Source organism: Aquila chrysaetos, chromosome 2 (genome assembly GCF_900496995.4).
Source record: "Aquila chrysaetos chrysaetos chromosome 2, bAquChr1.4, whole genome shotgun sequence".
In the NCBI taxonomy this organism is placed as follows: Eukaryota; Metazoa; Chordata; class Aves; order Accipitriformes; family Accipitridae; genus Aquila; species Aquila chrysaetos.
The window spans coordinates 70,204,234-70,222,549 of NC_044005.1; the positions used below are offsets into that span (position 1 = coordinate 70,204,234).

An 18,316-nucleotide genomic window follows, 5' to 3' on the forward strand; every position below is an offset into this window, starting at 1 on the left:
TGCTTTCGTGTAACATAAAATCATTAAGAAAAGGGAGCAAACAATTCAGCTGCCAAAAGCTTGCCTAATTAGGGGAATTTGTTTGCTTCACATTTCTTGAATTCCTTCCTCTTCGCAAGACAATTGACTAAGAAATACTCCTTTCCTCAAAAAAGCACCCAAGCAGAATAAATAGAACAACTAATATAAACTGGCAGCTGTAAATTAATCTATACAGTAGGCAGTCCGGAAGGCTTTGTTCATCCTGACGGCTTTGTTGGCTACAAACCAGAGGAAACAAAAACAACCCCAAATATTCATTCACATCCGCAAACTGTTCATTAAACGGCAGCGCTAATACTTAATCTCACCAGATGCTGGGACGAAACAAACATCACAGTCTCAGCGTACTGAAGTGTTCCCGTGCCAAACAAGAACTGTTATCGCGCTGGCACAATCATCTGAAAAACAAGCAGACATGAACGCATGTGTGCACAAGCTAGCAAGTGAGCAAGTCAAGTCCTTCGATTGATGCCTAAATTCCTTCCAAGGCTCTCATACTTCCTAAACTGGTATCATTTGAGCCCATTACACACAGATTACAGACTAAATTTATGTTCTGTTTCTCCAAATGGACCTCTCTGCCCCCAATTCGCACTCATGCACTCCTAATGCAGAATTTTCAGTGATTATACCTATTTTTGTCATATTTATTTTCATGTTCTTGTCAATTTAAATGAAGCTGAACATAAGAAAAAGGACTGAGTTTGCACTGGAAAACACCTTAATTTATAGCCTCTTTGGTAGGGAGAGAAAAAAAAAAAAAAGCTGTTCTGTAATAGCTAGTATAGTGCTATGTTATTACATGCTTTTTTTTCTCAAGCCTATCTCAAACAAGTTATTACATCTTAATCATTCTGACAACTATATAAAAATGTTTATCAAAACCTCTGATGAATAGTTTTATAACTATTTCTTTAACACTGAGCTGGGAATGAGAATGAAAACAAAGAAGGCTGATTCTAAATGTTTATTATATTCAGGTGATGGTATTTGCTTCACAGATACATTAACAAACACAAAAAATGTATTGTTATATTCAACACACACAGAACAATATGTTCATTTAAAGCACCCAGATCTAAGCTCCTCCTGGGTTTTTCAAAGGAAAAGGCAATGTTACTAAAAGCAATTTATTTTTGTTAACCTTTCTCTTGATTTATGGTGTCATATGGAGAAAAAAATCATTACATATAGCTGCTCATATTACATACTGCAGTATGCAAGTATCATCAGGGAAAAAAATTCAAAATAAATCACAGTCCTCTCCTGCACTGCCATTTAAATGTATTTCATCCAGGAAAGTAACTCTAGTTGATTACTTGCAGCAGCAGCATCAGTAAGAGCGTGTCACAGCTCATTTGCCAGAGCTGCAGGAATGAAGCTCATCCTGTGCTGGAGACGTACCTCCATAAACAAAGTGAACAGGTGCTTGTGGAAATACCCTCTTTATGAGGTCTGACTTTTCCTTTCTTTATACATAGCACCACTGCCAAAGAAAGCTGCCAGTTTCAAGTACTGACAGAACTTAATGCATGAAAAAAAAATTAATACTGAAATTGAGTTATTAACCAGGCCAGTTCATACAGCAGTAGAATAAATTTCTCAGGGAGGTGCTGGGTTGATAAAAGCTTTACTATGCTAAAACATTAAAAACACAAGTAAAACAAAATGAAGGATAAAGGAAGGCACTTATGGCCACTGTCACCTTATGATCTGGGACAAACCGAGTACATTTTGGAGGCAGTACACTGGCAAGGCAGTGGTCAGACAAGCATCTTTCATTGAGAAAGCACTCGCATAGCACCTGTTCTTCAAGTACATTTGCCCCCATCCATGTTCTTCATTCCACCTGAACTGATCTTGAACCAGAGTTGGGTTTTGGGTTTTTTTTTTTTGATCCTTACTTCTGTCAGATACTTGGTTCACAAAAGCGCAAGACCATTAAGGTTGAGCACAAAGGAAATGCAGAACAGCAGTGAGCAGAGTGCTTTGCTTACACTCAGAATAGACATTAAATAGCAGCAGTCTCCAACCACATTACACAGGACTCTCAACAGTTAAGAGATGCACGAGGTGCATGTAAGCCTAAAATATTCCTATATGTTTCCTAAGAACACTTTGGTTTACTTTTCTCAGGAACAGACTCAAAACTTGTGTATTTCCACAGTGCAGCTACAGGGTCACAAAGTCCCTTGACAGGATTACTTGGCACTACATAAAGCCAGATTTTATTTTCCCCATAGAACATCCTAAGAACATCAAGACAGGTTCCCCCAACTGGCACAAGATTACTAAGACCCAAACTTGAGCTACTTTATTTCAAATACATTAAAGTACTAGCCCCCACATGCCTCCTCTCAACTAGTTTTCTTTTCTGACCCACAGACATTTAAGTTTATTCGGTACTTACAGGAGGAAAACTCTGTCCCTTTGCTGCCAGCCTTACTGCTCCTTTGCTGACCGCTCCTTCCTTCCTCCTGCCTCCTGTGCTGCCTAGGGCTAGGAAGTTTTTCCCAATTCACTGCCACCTCAGTAGAACATTCAAATCTTTCCTTAAGTTGAATTTACTCAGAAAGAAGCATATATATATATATATTTATATATATAAGTTTTTATTGATATTCCTTTTTACACTCTACATTATGGTTTATAAACACCTAAGGTGAGCTTTCCCTTCTTCTGTTCTCTAACACCACCTACCACCTCGGACCTGCTAACCCTGCTCCCGACACCTTTGGCACGTACCGCTGTAGCCAGGCTCTAGCCAGCTCCAAACCCTGCAGCCCCAAGCTCCAGCAGCTCTGCCTCCTCTGCCCTGGGGTAAAGTAAGCCCTGGCCACACTGGTCTCACCACCAACACAGCATATAACCACCTCGCCATCGCAGAAGAGAGCTTCTGCTCCCCACCAAATCCCCTTCAGTAACAGCAGGACCCCGAGATGTCCCTCCTCTGATCTACTCCCACCTCTCTGTGCCTCAGCAGTCCATCCACGCTGCCCCTGCACAGGATCAGCACGTGTCCAAGAAAGTTTGTTGGCTTGGGCTTCACACCGCACCTCTCAGGCTTGTGCTCCCAGCCAGGCTGAAGGGAACTGCAGCAAGCCCCAAATGCCAGCCCCGGAGCGGCCACCGGCAGCTCAGCTCGGAGGCAGCAGAGAAAGGACAGCAGAACTGTACCCGTCGAAGCCTAACCCTAGGGAAACTGCTGCACATATTCACACCGTCTGTGTCTGGAAGGACTGCACCACTAAGAAGCGGAGAAACTGCTGGAGAGAAGTGCTAAAAGGGTTACAGCAAACTATCAACATACCCACTCCTAACTCAGTAAATTGTGCAATTCATTATGGGAAGGATTATGTCCCCAGGGCACTGTGCTCTGGCCAAAACACACCCACACACCCCTCCTTGCAGTTCCTCCCTGGACAAACACCAGCAAATAAAAATTCTCCCTGCTGACACAGTGCCGTTAAGCGCTAACGGAAATACTCAGTAGCTCGCAGGAGCAAAACCATTTCCAACCTTCAGAGGGGAAAAAAAAAAACAACCCACAACTCCGGGCCACCACATCACTTCACTGAAACATAAACACAAAACAAAATTATATATGAACAGCAGCTGTGCTCAGTTCTTCTACATGCGTGTGTATGTACATGCACACGTGCATATATATTGCGCTGCCATCTGTCAGAGGCTTCTACTAGCAGCTGCAGGAGGCAAATGCACCCCTTGCTTAATCCCCTCTCCATGTGGGAAAATAGTTCATTTTACTAGCTGAATGCATGCTATATATTTTCTTTATCTATGTGTATCATTAGGCATTCTTTTCTCCGTTTCATGAATGAATTGGGGAAGAGTCACTGATTTCTAATGAGGAAAAGCAGAAAGGCAGCGTGACAATAAAGGGACCTTGTATTAATCAAATGTCCAGCCCAGACAGCAATACCGAGGCTTTAATCTCTGTCTGGGAGAAGTGTTGGTTAAAGCTTTCACTCAAAGAGAAAAAGAGAGATTTCACATGGCAGGTGCTGCACTTGCTGTGGAAGTAAAAAACTCCATTATCCCAGACGTCTGGTGAGTATTAGAAGAGAAAGAGGAAAAAGAAGAAAGGAAACAATACAGGCAGCAGCCTCAACACAGAAGGAAGTGGGAAGGAATGGGATTTCTTGCTAAATTCTCACGTTATTAGGCATTAACAAATTTACACAGACTAAACAACGTGACAGGACAATGCACTTGTTCCTCATCTGTAAGCAACTCAGATAAGGCCACGTTTTGTTCTGGCACTGCTCCCTGCTTGACCAGTGGTACCCACGCAGGACAGAGACAGGGTGCATAAAACACGAGCCTGCCTGGCTCCATGGTGCAGCTCAGCCTTCGCATCTCTCGTGCTGGGATCCTGCTCCTGTCTCTTCCTTGGAAGACATTCCTGCCTCTTGGCTCAAGAGCCACAGGCCTCTTCTTTGCCCATCCAAAATCACGTTGGCACTGCTGGTGCAAAACTCTTCTCTGTGCTGCTCGTGTCTTCTGGAAGAGCCTTCGCACACCTCCCTGCCTCATCTACTTTCCAACTCATTTCAAACCCCAGGAGAAAATGTGCATTCCCTTTCTTGCCTGAGCTTCTTCATTTCTCTGTGTTATTAACTATCTCTGTAACGGTATTATTTAAGTCAATGAAGTGTTTTGGAATAGAAATTGTGTGGGGGACTCTTAAAAATGACCTGCCACAGAAAACCTACCCTGTGCCTCTGTAATATTAAAATACATATTTTGGTGAGGAGAGGGAAAGCTCCTGTTTATTACTTATATTAGAAATTTGGGTCTTGCCTCTCCTGGGATGTCTCATGAATGACTGGAAAGGCCATGTCAGAGTAATAAGCATCACTGCAAAAGTGCCAAAGGAAAGGGAAAATCCTTCTTGTTTAGTTTTGGATTATGTTCAGGAAGGCACATCACTTTGGTACAATTGCCAAAGTATTTCCTGCATCATCCCAGTTTGCAGCGTAGAGCTGGGTAAACTCCCATCCTAACCACACCGGTCCTCCATGGAGACCTCCAACACAGTCAGAGAAGACTTTGGTGTTTGAAACACCACACCTTGAAAAGCGAAGCAGTCAGGAGAAACGTCAGACCCTTTCAGGCTAGCTGCATGCATTACTGAAAAAAAAAAATACAGCTTTCTTCCGTCCTTCAGAGATGAACTACAAGCAAATAAAGTGGCATGATTCCTAGACCTGGTGAGCACTTTGCAGAGCCTAACCTTCACAATCATCAGTTTCATAACAACACAAAAGCAACACTGATGTTTACATCTCACAGGCTAATCTCTAAGACCTATACAAATCTACAACTCCTCAGCTCAAAGCACCATGACTTTGGTATGTTCACCCAGCTGTAGTGAACATGTATCCTGCACCTTGTATTTCTCTCATTGGGCTGTTCCACCTGAATCTGTCATCCTTCTTTCATCACCCTTCCCTAAAAGCAGCCTACTGTTTTCATTTAATATATAAACAGTGCTTCTTAACCATTTCAAATAAAACTTTTATCAATCATGTGCATATCCCCAAAATAATGTTGTAGTCATTCAATTCTGATACAATACATAATTATTTGACTCAACTCTCTAGGCCGGATACCCTTCCAAAGTCATACCACAGTTTATGATAAAAAAACACTATCTGCAGCTACAGCAATGGTAGGGTAGTATCAGGAAAAATTACAAGAAAGTTCCGCTGAAGACATAAACATTTATTATGTGCGTATAGTCTGATTAAATATTCAGCAACAACTACACTGCAACAAAAAAACTGTTTCACCTTCAGAAATTAACACAAACATTCATTTATGAACTTTAGGAAATCAAGCTTAGGTCGTTGTTATCCAATCCCACATTATCCAGAGAAAGTCTATAACTAACATATTATGGACAATGACTTGAGGAGTAAAAAAACCTCAGTTCCGAATTTTTCAGTGGTTCTTCCCAAAGCAAAAAAAGAAAATAGTATTTCACACCCCAGAATACATGTGCTGCTGCTACAGCTGCTGGATAGAGTAAAAGCAGCAGTATTACATTACCGTGCACAGGCAAAACACAGCATCACCAACACTACTCGCAGACACGCTCTGAAGCCCTCACGATGAGATGTGTTTGCGAGGCATCTGCTGCTGGAGGTCCTCTTTCCTTCTTCCCTCTTTCAAGGGCTGCTCGTCTATACAGGCAACTGCCTTAAACCTAAATACATTGAGATGTCAATATACAGAGATTTAGAAATTGAAGGGTGGCGTTTTCTTCTTCAGTACAGTCTTGGGAGTAAAAAGAAAAAGAAAAAAAAGGCATGACTTTGGAGGAGTTCCAGCAGGGTATGAAGGTCCTGTGTTCTGGGAGGACTGGTGTGATGCAAGGCTGTGCCCAAAGAAAAGCTGCGGATGGGGAGGTAGGAGGGCGCGGAGAGGGCGGGAGGATGTTCCCCCCACTTTGTTTGGAGGACAGAAGAGTTATATCTAATAATGAAACGCCTCATTGGCCAGCGGTGGTGCTTGAGGTGCAAATGCGTTCTGCCAGACAGCCATCAATTTCAACTGCCAAGTGTGTTTTCCCAGTCTCCAGACCCCAAAGAGCTCATGAAAACTGCAAAAGGCACCGAGGGCAGGCTGCAGGCAGCCCAGCAAGGGAGCGTGCTGGAACGGCCCTCCCTGCCCAGGGTGGGTTGAAGTCACCATTTCAGACTTTGTTCTGGTGAGCAGGGTACAAGGCTTTCAGGAAATCTGAAGTGGAGTAAAAGCCAAACCCAGTGAGCAGATCCCAAGTGTGCAGGTGACTGACACGGCTAAGATGACTCAACGGCACGCTCCTGCTGAAATGGGAGTGCTTACACTCTTTGCAGTGCACTTGGCCACCTACTCCTGATGATCCTGATGATCCTCTTGCTGGACCCCACAGGTGAGCCGGTTCAACTCACGGAGAGGGCACATATTCACACCGTCTGTGTCTGGAAGGACTGCACCACCTAAGGCCAAGGTGGGATGTGAAAACTCTTCTGATGGAGCGACGGAGGGACCCTTCTCTTACAGGACTGGCGAGCTGGATATCACACATGAAACAACAGTGAGCTGATCACTGACATTCAGGGATCTTGGGCTTATGACAATAAGGTTAGTGAAATATTTGCTCAATAACCAGCCATAGTCAAACCCTCGGGAATTAACTGGGCCAAGCATGAGAAAATGCTAGGGAAAAAAATACAAGATGTCCTCAAAATGCCGCTGAATAAACACAGATCTATAAACAAAAGTCTGTATCTCAAATCTTGCATAAGGTTCTGGCCTCCCCACCCAAAAAGGAGACACCAGCTCCCATAAAAGGATTGTCGAGACAAGCCAGAACTCCTCAGAAAGGAACAGAGGAAACTTTGCAGGGAGGTGACATGGGGCAGCACAACATAGTTGCCACATGGATGAACTGTTCATTGCCCTTTCTAACAAAGAAAAAAAGAAAAAAAAAAGGAAAAACATCAGAGGAAACTGGAAGGAGACAGTTTAAGAACAAGCAAGAGGAGAGCGAGACCTCTGCAACTCCTTGACAAAGGATGCTGTAGATGCTGAAAGATCATATGGTGTGAAGGGAGAGCAGACAAGTACACGTAAAAGAAATCTACCTAAGGATAACAAATACACAAAACCACACTTGGCTCTGTAAGTCCCAGAGCTGATAGTATCCTAGAGAGCCTTAGAAGCCACAAGGGGAATACAGGAACGGCGATGAGCTAACAAAAAACCAAACAGCGCAAAATTCATCAAAAATTATGTCTGATCCAATGTTTCCCTTTGACAGGGTAACCTGCCAGTAGGCAAAAAGAAAAGCAGTGTATGCATCTTGACTTCAGTAAAGCTTTTGACACTGACAAATGAGCTGAGGAAATACAACCTATGGGTGCAAGCTAGGTGCACAAGTGGTTTAGAAAATCAGTAACTCAGTAGTTATCAATGTTTCCCTATCAAACTGTCCAGCAATTTCTAACAGGGTTCCGTATGTGTCTATTCTGGGTCCAGTTTTGTTTAATAGTCCCATTTGTGACCAAGGGAACAGAGATGATGCTTGTGAAATCTGTGCCTGACATCGGAATGGGTAAAGTTTCAAGTCCTTTAGAGAGAGACAGGATCCACATTTCAAAGTAATTTCAAATTGAAGAATGGCCTGGAATAAAGAGGATGCAATCAAATAAAGTGCAAAGTTCCACATTTAGATAGGAATAATCAACTCTACAAATGCAAAAATAGGAATGAACTGACTAAGCAGTAATACTGGAGGAAACGACCTGTTAAGACTCAGTGAATCAAAAACTAAATGCAAATAAAGAATATCATGCTGAAGGATAAAAGATACCTCTCAGGCTGGGACATGTTAGTAGTGGCTAGAGAACTGTGGATTTCAGTAGGCAAAGGAAGAAAAATGCAGAGGCTCATTTGTTTGAATAAGATATGCCGGTGTGAATTAGACTGTCATTTAAAACCAACTTAATTAAACTGATGCAAAAAAATAAAGTGATGCTGTTGTAAAGTAACCCATGTTTAATTCATTTAGCATAGCTTGATAAAGAAATCTTAGGCTACTTATCCAAGTTACTCGTATTCCTCCAGATCTCTCCACCTCAACAAGGGATAAAGTGAAGTATGAACACTGACACGTATATTTTTCACTTAAATCATTTTGCATGTGACCACTAGACAGTATTAAATTACAGTAAACCTCACCAGTGCATTTTCTCTCTGAGAGAAGTAACTTCTACATCACCCCATTTTTGCTAACCAAATTACTTTAAAAATGTGCATGAAAAGCTGATCATTTGCAGCTGCTCATTGGAAATGGAGTGAAGAAAAACAGCCCGAGGCAAGCGCTGAACCTCTCCTGCATCTAGTCCAAACTGGCATAGGTCTCACCACTTCCTACAGAGCTGAACAGCTTCTTCATTTTGGAAAGAAATTGTGACCATCTTTACATGAGAAAATTGGTTTTGGTGTGCCCTTTATTTCACAATTAGAAGCATTCAGCATACAGGATTTTTGTATTTATTACTATTAAAATCTTAAAATATTAAAAACTCCCTTTAGCAAACTGTCAACTGCCATCCCTTACTATAGCGCATTGCTCTTGCACTATGAATATTAAAGCAAAATGTGTCTTTCCCATTTAACATAACCCACTGCTCACTACACCACATTATTTGTACAATACAGACAGTGACACAAGGGAATTTTCAACAAACTGCCAAAAACACTTTCTCTACTTCAGGAAACATTCATTCTCTAAATATAATAGTGCACACAATTATATAAATCAGAAATAATCCTGAAGTCCCTATTCTCCATGGATAACAACAGATATACATTCTGTAGTCTTTCTTAACAAGTATTATATCCATATCCCACCATATTATTATTGAGCATATTTATGCTATCAGAAGAAAAAGTATCCTGCCTATGTTACTACCATAAAGAAAAGCATTATGGAGAACCAGGTTAACGTGTATACCAAAGCAGTTCCAGAGTGGCCAGGCCTGAAGCAACCTAGACCAGAAGAGAAGAGTTCAAATTAGGAAAACAATGAGAACAAAAAGGTGAAAAGGTCAGACAGACAAATAAAGCAGCAGTTAGACACAGAGGTAGCTGGGTCCAGTGATGGGACCAGAACACCTATATTCCAGTCCCAGGTTTGATAGCAGCTTTCTCTGTGCTGCTGAGAGTCATTTAATTTCTCTGTGCTTCTGGTTTACAAGCTATAGAGATGATGATTCCAGATTTACTGTGACATACAGTGGTACTGCAAAAAGTAATGCACTACTGTTTGCACCGAGCTATGGTTTTTAGAAGGAACATAAAAGATGAAAATAGAGAGTAGGAGAAAATAAGCGCAAGGGAGGAGAAAGACAAAACAAAGAGGAACACAACAAAAAAATTGAAATAAGGAGTTCAGGACAGAAGTTTGAAACTGATTCTTTAACTCAAGATTCAAAGTGTGAAAAATCATTAATGCTCCTGAAATACAGGTTTCTATTTAGCCATGTTACAGCCTAAGGCAAAAACTCTGCAACCCAGCACAAAGCAAGCTACCCTCTTTGTACAGGCTATACAAATAAATATGTAAAAATAACAACTGTGTTTAAGCTATATTCTCCAGGATTGTCGTATTGACCAGTCACAACAAATGAGAACACATGTTCTAGGAAAACAGCATATTGAAAAAATAATTAAATAAATAAAGGGCAGTACAAAAATTGCCTATTTGCTTTTTGAAGATTTATTTAGGATACATTATCAAATTGTCCTTGTGGCAAAGATTTCTGCTGGCCAAAAGGCACCTCCAATTTCCCCAATCTTCAGCTGCTTATTTTCAGGAAGAAAGGAACACTGTGTGAATGTCCTGAAAATTGGCTTTGTTGGCTCAGTCTTCTGCTTTGAATGGAGCAGAAGTTCATACGCAACATAATATCAGAAATGACTAATGCTACTCAAACTAACATACGCCTCTATTTTTACACTGTCCTCTGTTCTTCTGCCAGATGCCTCTCTTCGTTCACTTCATCTCCTTAATGAAGCCCAGCTATACAGGCCCTAGTGCTTTGATTTTAGAAAATGACATATGATACTTTACAAAAATACATTATCATTATTATTAAGAAGATGACGGACTGCCTCAAATTTAATGAAACCGTAACATTTAGTTTATCTGTTCAAAGAGATATTCAGTGGTGCCAATATCCCAGTCTCCCAAAGGCTGAAACCAGCCACAAAACTCCAGCCAGCAAACCGACCACCTGAATTAAAACAAGCACAGGGTATTTATTGCAGATATGTTCAAATGCATGGAAGTGTACACAACATTTTGCCCCCATTTGTGTGGCGGGTTTTTTTTGTATTGGCAAAGAAATGGCGATGTAATACGGCTGATCTAACTGTCCACAGGTCTGGATGTTCATCTGGGATCCCAGACCTGTGGATGGTTTGATCACCCTGGGATCTCGCTGAGCCTAGCAAATCCCAGCCTGTTATTTTGCTCACTGCTAATGAATTAGTATCGTAAGAACCCCTGAAACCTCTCATTTTATTTTTATGCTCCCATTATACACAGTGGATTATATTGCTAACCTGCATGACCTTATCATATACCCTGTTTCGTGATTAATTTCTAATTTGCCTTAATTGAAACACTGAGGAAGAAATATAAGTCGAAAAGCAATATAAAGCCAGAGTTTCAACTCGTATTTATTACTACTCTCAAGGGCACAATTCATCTATCTTGAGGAAGCCAGAAAAGCGTGGAAGGTCTCATTTGGATGTTTTCTGGCACAGCAAGGACCACTGTGATAAAAGCGGAGCACAGCATTTCCAAAAAGTTGTGCTGCTCTGCGTAGAGGAGTTACAGAGCAGATGCAACCTTCATAAGAAATCCTCCCAACCCACCTTCTCTCTCATAGAGAAGACATTACCACCACTTCCAAACAGGAGGGAAGAGGCAAGGCTGGAAGTAGCTCACAGCAGCAGGTGCTCAGGATCCAGCGCCAGAAGCTGCTGTTACCACTGCAGCATGGGTAAAAGCAGTCCTAAAACTGGAGCACAGCTCCCACCACACCCACAAAAGCAGCTGCACTGCCTGGGACCACACGATGCTGTCCTTTAATGCACTGGGCAGTTCCCAAACTGTCTAGGGGACGTGCTCAGGAGATGAGAAAAGCCATTAAGGGTCAGTAAACAACACCTATTAGAGTTTCAGAGTTGACCTACTCATTTCTGTTAGTCAGATGGGCTGCACTTCTATATTGTCCTGTTAAGTTCTGTGTAATAGGGTAAAAGTATTTTTCTTTACCAGGTGAGACGGGCTTTCGTATTTCATATCACAGCTGTTTTTACTGACAAATGAGATGATAAAGACAAGTTAAGCTTCTTGTATACAAAACCACTGGTAAGAAGAAAGAGATCAGGTCCCCGCGTGTGGCAGGAAGCAGAACATTAGCACGGCTTTAGACAGTCCGTTCAGTGTTAGCTTGTCTGCTTTATTTTTAATAAATTGTGAACCAGCTAGCAACTTTGACTAACAGTTAATGCTTTGACCCAGCACATACATAAAACCAGACATAGCCCCAGAGAACAGGTTTACTCCCAAGATCAGTCTAACCAGGGAAAAATCTTACATATGGGTTTGGGTTGATCTAATTCAGCTGCAGCACAAACTGGGGCCAAATGCACTGCACGAATGATCCTTGTGCAAACATGCCACAAGGGGCAGCTAACAGGTATTACACAGGCCAGAAAAAAGGAGCCTGTTAATGTGGGGGTGGAAGAGAGGTTTCATAGCATGCAGTCACCTTCCTTCCTCCCGTGCCTTCCACTGCCCAGCAGAATGACTATGCAGGATACTGGAGCTAAAGCTGTAGAGGAGAGTAATGCCTTTCTGATCCACTGACTAAATATGGATATTCAGTAATTTGTTTTCAAGAGGTATCTTTTTTAGCTAGCTCATGACATTTATGCTGCAGATAAGGGGTATTGCAAGAAACTCCCTTAGCACGATGGAACTTACCAGAGCTCTTTTTCCCTCTCACACAAGGCTAAGGCGATAGTTCCCAAATCCTAATGCACATATTGCTTCTGATCTGTATCCCCTTCCAGCCTGAGGGAGTTGAAACGTGTTCTATACTTATGCCCTAGCCTTCAGGATGCTGACATTAAAAACTCATGAAATAAAACATATGAGCACAGACAAAAGCACTTGTGTGAAAAGTCTGGGCGTCTAGAGGTGGCTGGCATCCCTTGGCCACCCTACTCCTCTCCCCAAATTTCAGCGACTGACTAAATGTCCCACTCCACTATCTCACTTTTTTTTTTCCTTAAAAATATTAGGAAATAAAATTTTGTGTTCCTTCCAATGTAAGAATGGAAAGTGAGCAAACTGAGTACACTTACATAAAATAAATCTCTTCTCCACAAACAGTAAAGACAAAGGTCATCCATTACAACCACCAACTGCCTGGAAGCAGAACCTATCTCTGACACCAGGGAAACATCTGCCTCCAATGCCACCACCCATACCTTTCAAAATCAGAATAATCAGTTCCCAACTGACAAGCTACATCAACAGAGGCATAAGCATGGGGCTAGTATTGCCTTATGCAGTATTTCCACGCCTGTGCACACCAAGGACAGAACTGGCACAGAGAGGGAGCGGAGGTGGGATATGGTCATTAGTTAACAAGTCCAGGCGCTGCTTCTGCAGCTCAGCAGTAAAGAAGAACCATCTGATCAGAGAACTTGGCATTCCCCAAGCCCCTTGTCTGGTCCAAGTTGCTCCTCACCTGGAGAGAAGCCACGCCCAGCTTCCTGCTGGCCTGCCTGGTCACCATGGTCATGTAAGTCTTTGTGCACCTGGATATTAAGCTTAGCCCAGTATTGGTGAATTATTGGATTTGCTGTCATTTCAACCTGGGTAATTGTACTACTGATCTGTATTTGTTACTGTGCCATTACTTAGAAATAAGTTATTGGTCTGGTGTCTGGTACTGTACCCTGAACTGTACCTCGGTGGGGCTGCCTTAAGCCCTTAAAATCCATCAATGACTCATTCCTTAAATGTCTGACCATTAGTGATTCGACAGATAGAAAGCAACTAAGATAAGAGAGGAGGGAATGCCTGCAGAGACCCAGGACCTACACACAGGCTATAGGTTTGCCACAGAGAAAAAAGGAAAGAGCAGGATCATCAGGGTAGTCAACCGCCAACTCATCATCTAGTAACAAGAGAAAAGGTGGAGGAGAGGCTCACTTTTTGGAGGCTAGCTTTGTGGCAGCAGGAGATGCTGACCCCTTTTTGAAACAAAAATCAAGGGATGACTACTTACTAGCTTGAAATTTTGACCAGCATAACCTTTCTTCATAATGTGAGACCAAACCTTGCAATGTCCTAGTGACTTTGCCCAATCACTCTTGGAATGGCTGACCTCCTGAAAAGATCTCACTGTTTCACCTACGAAGCTGAACATGCAACGTAAACCTTTTGGTGCAAACATCCTTGCTGCCTTTTTTCTGAATGGTTGCATTTTCATCACTGTCATCACCTTCACCAGATGCTCACTGCTCAAAAGCACAGTCAAGGGTGAAGGACAAAAACATGGCAATGATGTAAGAGCAACTCTGAAACGATTGCTAGAGACGAAATCAATAGTGGTGTGCTACTGTTGGGAGATCAGCAATACATTTGAAAGCTTCTGAGCCAAAAGTGATTTCATCTTCAATCAGAATAGCATGGTGTATGAGGATTTAGATTCCCTCAGGTATTCAAAGTGCTATTCTAATATCCAAAGTGTGCAGCTTCCACAGATCTCCAGAGGTCCCTTCCAAACTCAACTATTATGTGATATGAATGAGGTTAGAGAATATTAATAAGCATATATACTGGTAGAATATGAAAAGACATTGTCAATTTTAAAATAAATTAATTTGTACAATGACTGTAGTAAGAATTCAGTTCCAAGGCTTATGTTGCATGTATTCTACTTGCCAGAAGAAATACAAGATACTAACAGGCCAAAGGATGGTTTCATATGGGAATATAATTACATTCAATGATGGCTGAATTCTCCTTAAGCAAGGAAATATTTGCAATAAGCCTTTTTTAAATATCTATATACAATTTGACAGAAGAAAAAAACCCACAGATGTCTTTCTCCGAGAGAATGGTAGGCTGCTACTGCTATTAACTCATTTTGAGAAAGCCTTCCAAATCCTGACTGCCTTAATGGCTCAAATGTCCAAGAAAACCACTGGTAGTGTCTTATTTTAATCATATTGTTGGGAGAGAAGCTCCAAAATGAAACTAATCTTTAAAGACAGGAGAATTAAGCTACTTTTCCCTGTAGGCTATGCATGTTCTCTTTGTCAGAGACTTTTACGGTGCATTAAAATGCACTTTACTTCCAAAGAACAACACATTTCATGAGCCATATTTTCAAAAATGAAGAAAACATGTTCTGGTTATTGAACTTGTCTACAAAATGATGGATGTGTCTTCCAAGAAGCAGTTATGAAACAACAATTGGGTCAGTCCTACTTTATTTGTCTGCGCACCAGAAAAGACAACACTGTAATCAGTGCAGGCTCACTTGGAGTAAAACAGAAGGTGAAACTGAAACAGCAGGAATATCTACATCAGATGATCTGACCAGCAAACTAAAAGCATATCCTACAGTAAAACCTTAGTTTCTTCCTTCCCGAGGGGGCCAGAGACAAAATGATCCTGATGCCTTTATACCACAACAGATCTGCCCACGCTTCCCTGATGAAAAAACATGGTCTAAATTGTATATTATGGAGATTCTGTATGGGATTTCACACCTATTTGGTTCACCAACTCGGAGGTTTCCACGTGTTGTGAGACCCAGCTCCACATCCACCTCTGTTGGAGCAGTAGGCACCGTTCCTTCTCAGGAGGTTAAGAGGGACCGAACTTACCCCACCGCCCACATTCACTTGCAGCCCCAGGGAAGGCCTGTGGCTGCACAGATGGTGCCACACAACAAGGCATCCCAACCTGCCGTCCATTCCTGTATAGGGACCCAGTACGACCAAAGACATCCTTACAGCTACAGATCTCCCTGCAATGGAAAATACCAAACACCTGGTAATGACCACTCCGCTAGTTCTCCTGCAAGACTATCATATCACATTTTGAGTATCATACAATAAGGAGCTTTGTGTCTTCATTAAATGACTGAGGAAGTGGCAAGCTGGGGTTAGGGAGAGGAGGGCAGCGATGAGAGAGCAGAGAAGCCTGCAAAACTTGTTCAGTCCTGGATGCTAGGTCTTGGAGATCTGTAGCGATAACACCAGGCAACACCCCAATCCTTAAAAAAAAAAAAAAAACAAAAAACCACGAAACCTCAAACCTTTAGACTGGGGAGAAAATTCCTCCCCTCCATGCCATTCTGCAGGAAGTGCAATATACAGCTGTAACTTTTCTTGGGCAGGTACACACTGCAATTTTCACAATATTCAGTATTTTCTGACTTGAAGCGATACTTTCTATGATCCCGTAACAAAACAGGGAAAGGTCTGAAAAGAACTAAGGATACCAGCTCCTCCATCTTGCCTCAAGAACAGAGATTCACTTTTACAGTAATGTTAAAGATTTGATTAAGACCAAAGGAGTCCCTTTGCTGGGAGGGGAGATTGTCACCTGCTGGCACATGAGAAAAGGGTATCTTGGCACACTTGCAGGGAACCATACGTCTACAGCTCTGTTTTCTGCAGTGATCTGCTATCTGCCTCCCAAGAAGCCAGTGCTGTGCTCCCCAGCTAGAACAGACTTCTTAACAAATTCTCTCAAATAAGCAAAACAAGCAATGCTGGTTTATGACAGGTTATTCATTCCCTTAAAAATGCTTTATGCCTGTCATACCAGCTTTTGCAGGGTGGAGGATAAAACTAGTCACAGAAAGCGTTCTGAATAGGAACATGCTTGTCTTTTCCCCTCCACATCAGTCTGCAAGGTTTCATGCAGAAAACCATAAGGCTAGAAATCAGGAGCAGGTTCACCATACACTACTTACTCATCTGTGCTCTGTGAGCCTGGCAGACCTGCACTATCCCCATAAACGTGGAGAGCTCTTCAGAGGGACTACGTTCCTGGTATGCCCTGCCACAACAAAACCATCAGGGAGGGCAGAAAGTGCATCTGACATCTTCGGTACGCAGGGAGAAGGGAAAAGGCATCAGTGCGCCTCTGCATTAGGTATAGCTGGTGGCATGGGCTATCGGGTGCTAACCTCACAGGTATGGGGGGAAGAGGCTGCCTTGCCTCTGAATCCTTTTGCGCTTCCTTATGGTTTCTCTCCTTTCTTGCTTGGGGAGGGAGGGTAAAGGAGGGAAGGAGGTACCATCTAGCCACGTATCTTGCTACAGTCCCCAACAAGAGCCCTGCCAGGGCAGGTTCCCCCAGCACTCAAAAGATTCAGGTGTTTGCCACTGCGTTACGAGGTCTCCCCCCGAGATCTGAAGGGATGCCGGCTGCTGTAACTGTTCAGAAGGACAAGTAGCACAGAGAGGCAGCACAGTCTTCCCAGCCAAACTCCTCGTACATTACAAAGAAGTCAAACACAGAACTTGGATGCAGCATGGAAAGCAGCAGCCTAATTCCCAAGTTAGACATTTTGTCCAGAAGATTTTTATACAAAATAAGGATTAGAGTCTTCTAAAAAGCTCTTCCAGATGACTGTGACTGCCAAGCCAATGCACCGGCAGCCAACACAAAAAGCTGGAAGCAATCTGTGGAGACAGGGCAGCTCCCGTGAAGCTAGAGGCTGACGGCTCTGGCAGCAACGCTGAAAGGACGCTGCAGTGTTTGCTGCAACAGAGCTGCACGCTTCAACTTGGAGAGAAGGAAACATCACAAATGGACACAACAGGAGCTCTTGCAATAATTGAAGGGGCAAAAGTACTGAACTATTAAAAGGCACTTCTCTCTTGAGGTGTTTAAGTTAACAAGCACCACAGGAGTTTCAGATAATGGATTCATTCCAAAGACATTTGCGTGATACACTGTCATACCTAATGAAGAACTAAGGTTTAAAGACAAGTTTATGAGACTCAACTCTGCTAACTGCAAGCTTTCACAAGCAAGGACTCCTTAACCCGGCAAACTACAGGCAGCTCCTTCGTACAGTTCCTCCACTGCTTCAAGTGCCCTTCTTGAAGTGACAGCTCACACATCTATGTTTACATATTAATTATTACCTATTAGTAATCCAATACTATCATCTGAGGCGTGACGGATAATTTTACCAAGGTGTACTCCTGGGACACATCTGCTGCAGCCCTGACCACACGCTACATGTCACCTAGTTAAGTTAGAAACTGCCACAGTTGTTCTCCAGCTGTTATTACCAGGAAAACTGTAAGAAATATGGTATGTTCGGCAAGGAAAAATTGTATGTTTGGGATTCTGACACAGCCTGGATAAAATATGCATGCAATTCAAATTCACCTTGTAGGAAGCTCCAAGTTGATGTATTAACAAAACAAATCTTAGAATAACAACACTGTTGCAAAATAGTTTAGAACTGAAAAAAACATGCAACTTCAAGAGAGATTTATTCCAAGGGACTGGGAGTCAACAAGACCTGAATGTGTATTTAAAAAATAGTGATTTTAAAACCGAAAGTTTTCATTATCATCTCTCAGCCCAGATCAACGTAGTTCAAATCAAACTTTCAATGTAAATTTAAATTTC

General features: G+C 42.3%; 1 protein-coding gene across 9 annotated transcripts in view; it reads right to left on the bottom strand.

The window, feature by feature from the left end:
- ANKRD6 (ankyrin repeat domain 6) overlaps positions 1 to 18,316 on the bottom strand; it is a 108,515-nt gene that overhangs the window by 73,957 nt on the left and 16,242 nt on the right. Inside the window, exon 1 of one of the 9 annotated variants that reach the window (XM_030029742.2) lies at positions 2,453 to 2,500. The exons of the other annotated variants lie outside the window; for them this stretch is intronic. The gene's annotated coding sequence lies outside the window, so the exon portion shown is untranslated. Of the gene's footprint in view, positions 1 to 2,452; positions 2,501 to 18,316 lie in introns of those variants that run through there. 9 annotated transcript variants of the gene reach the window in all.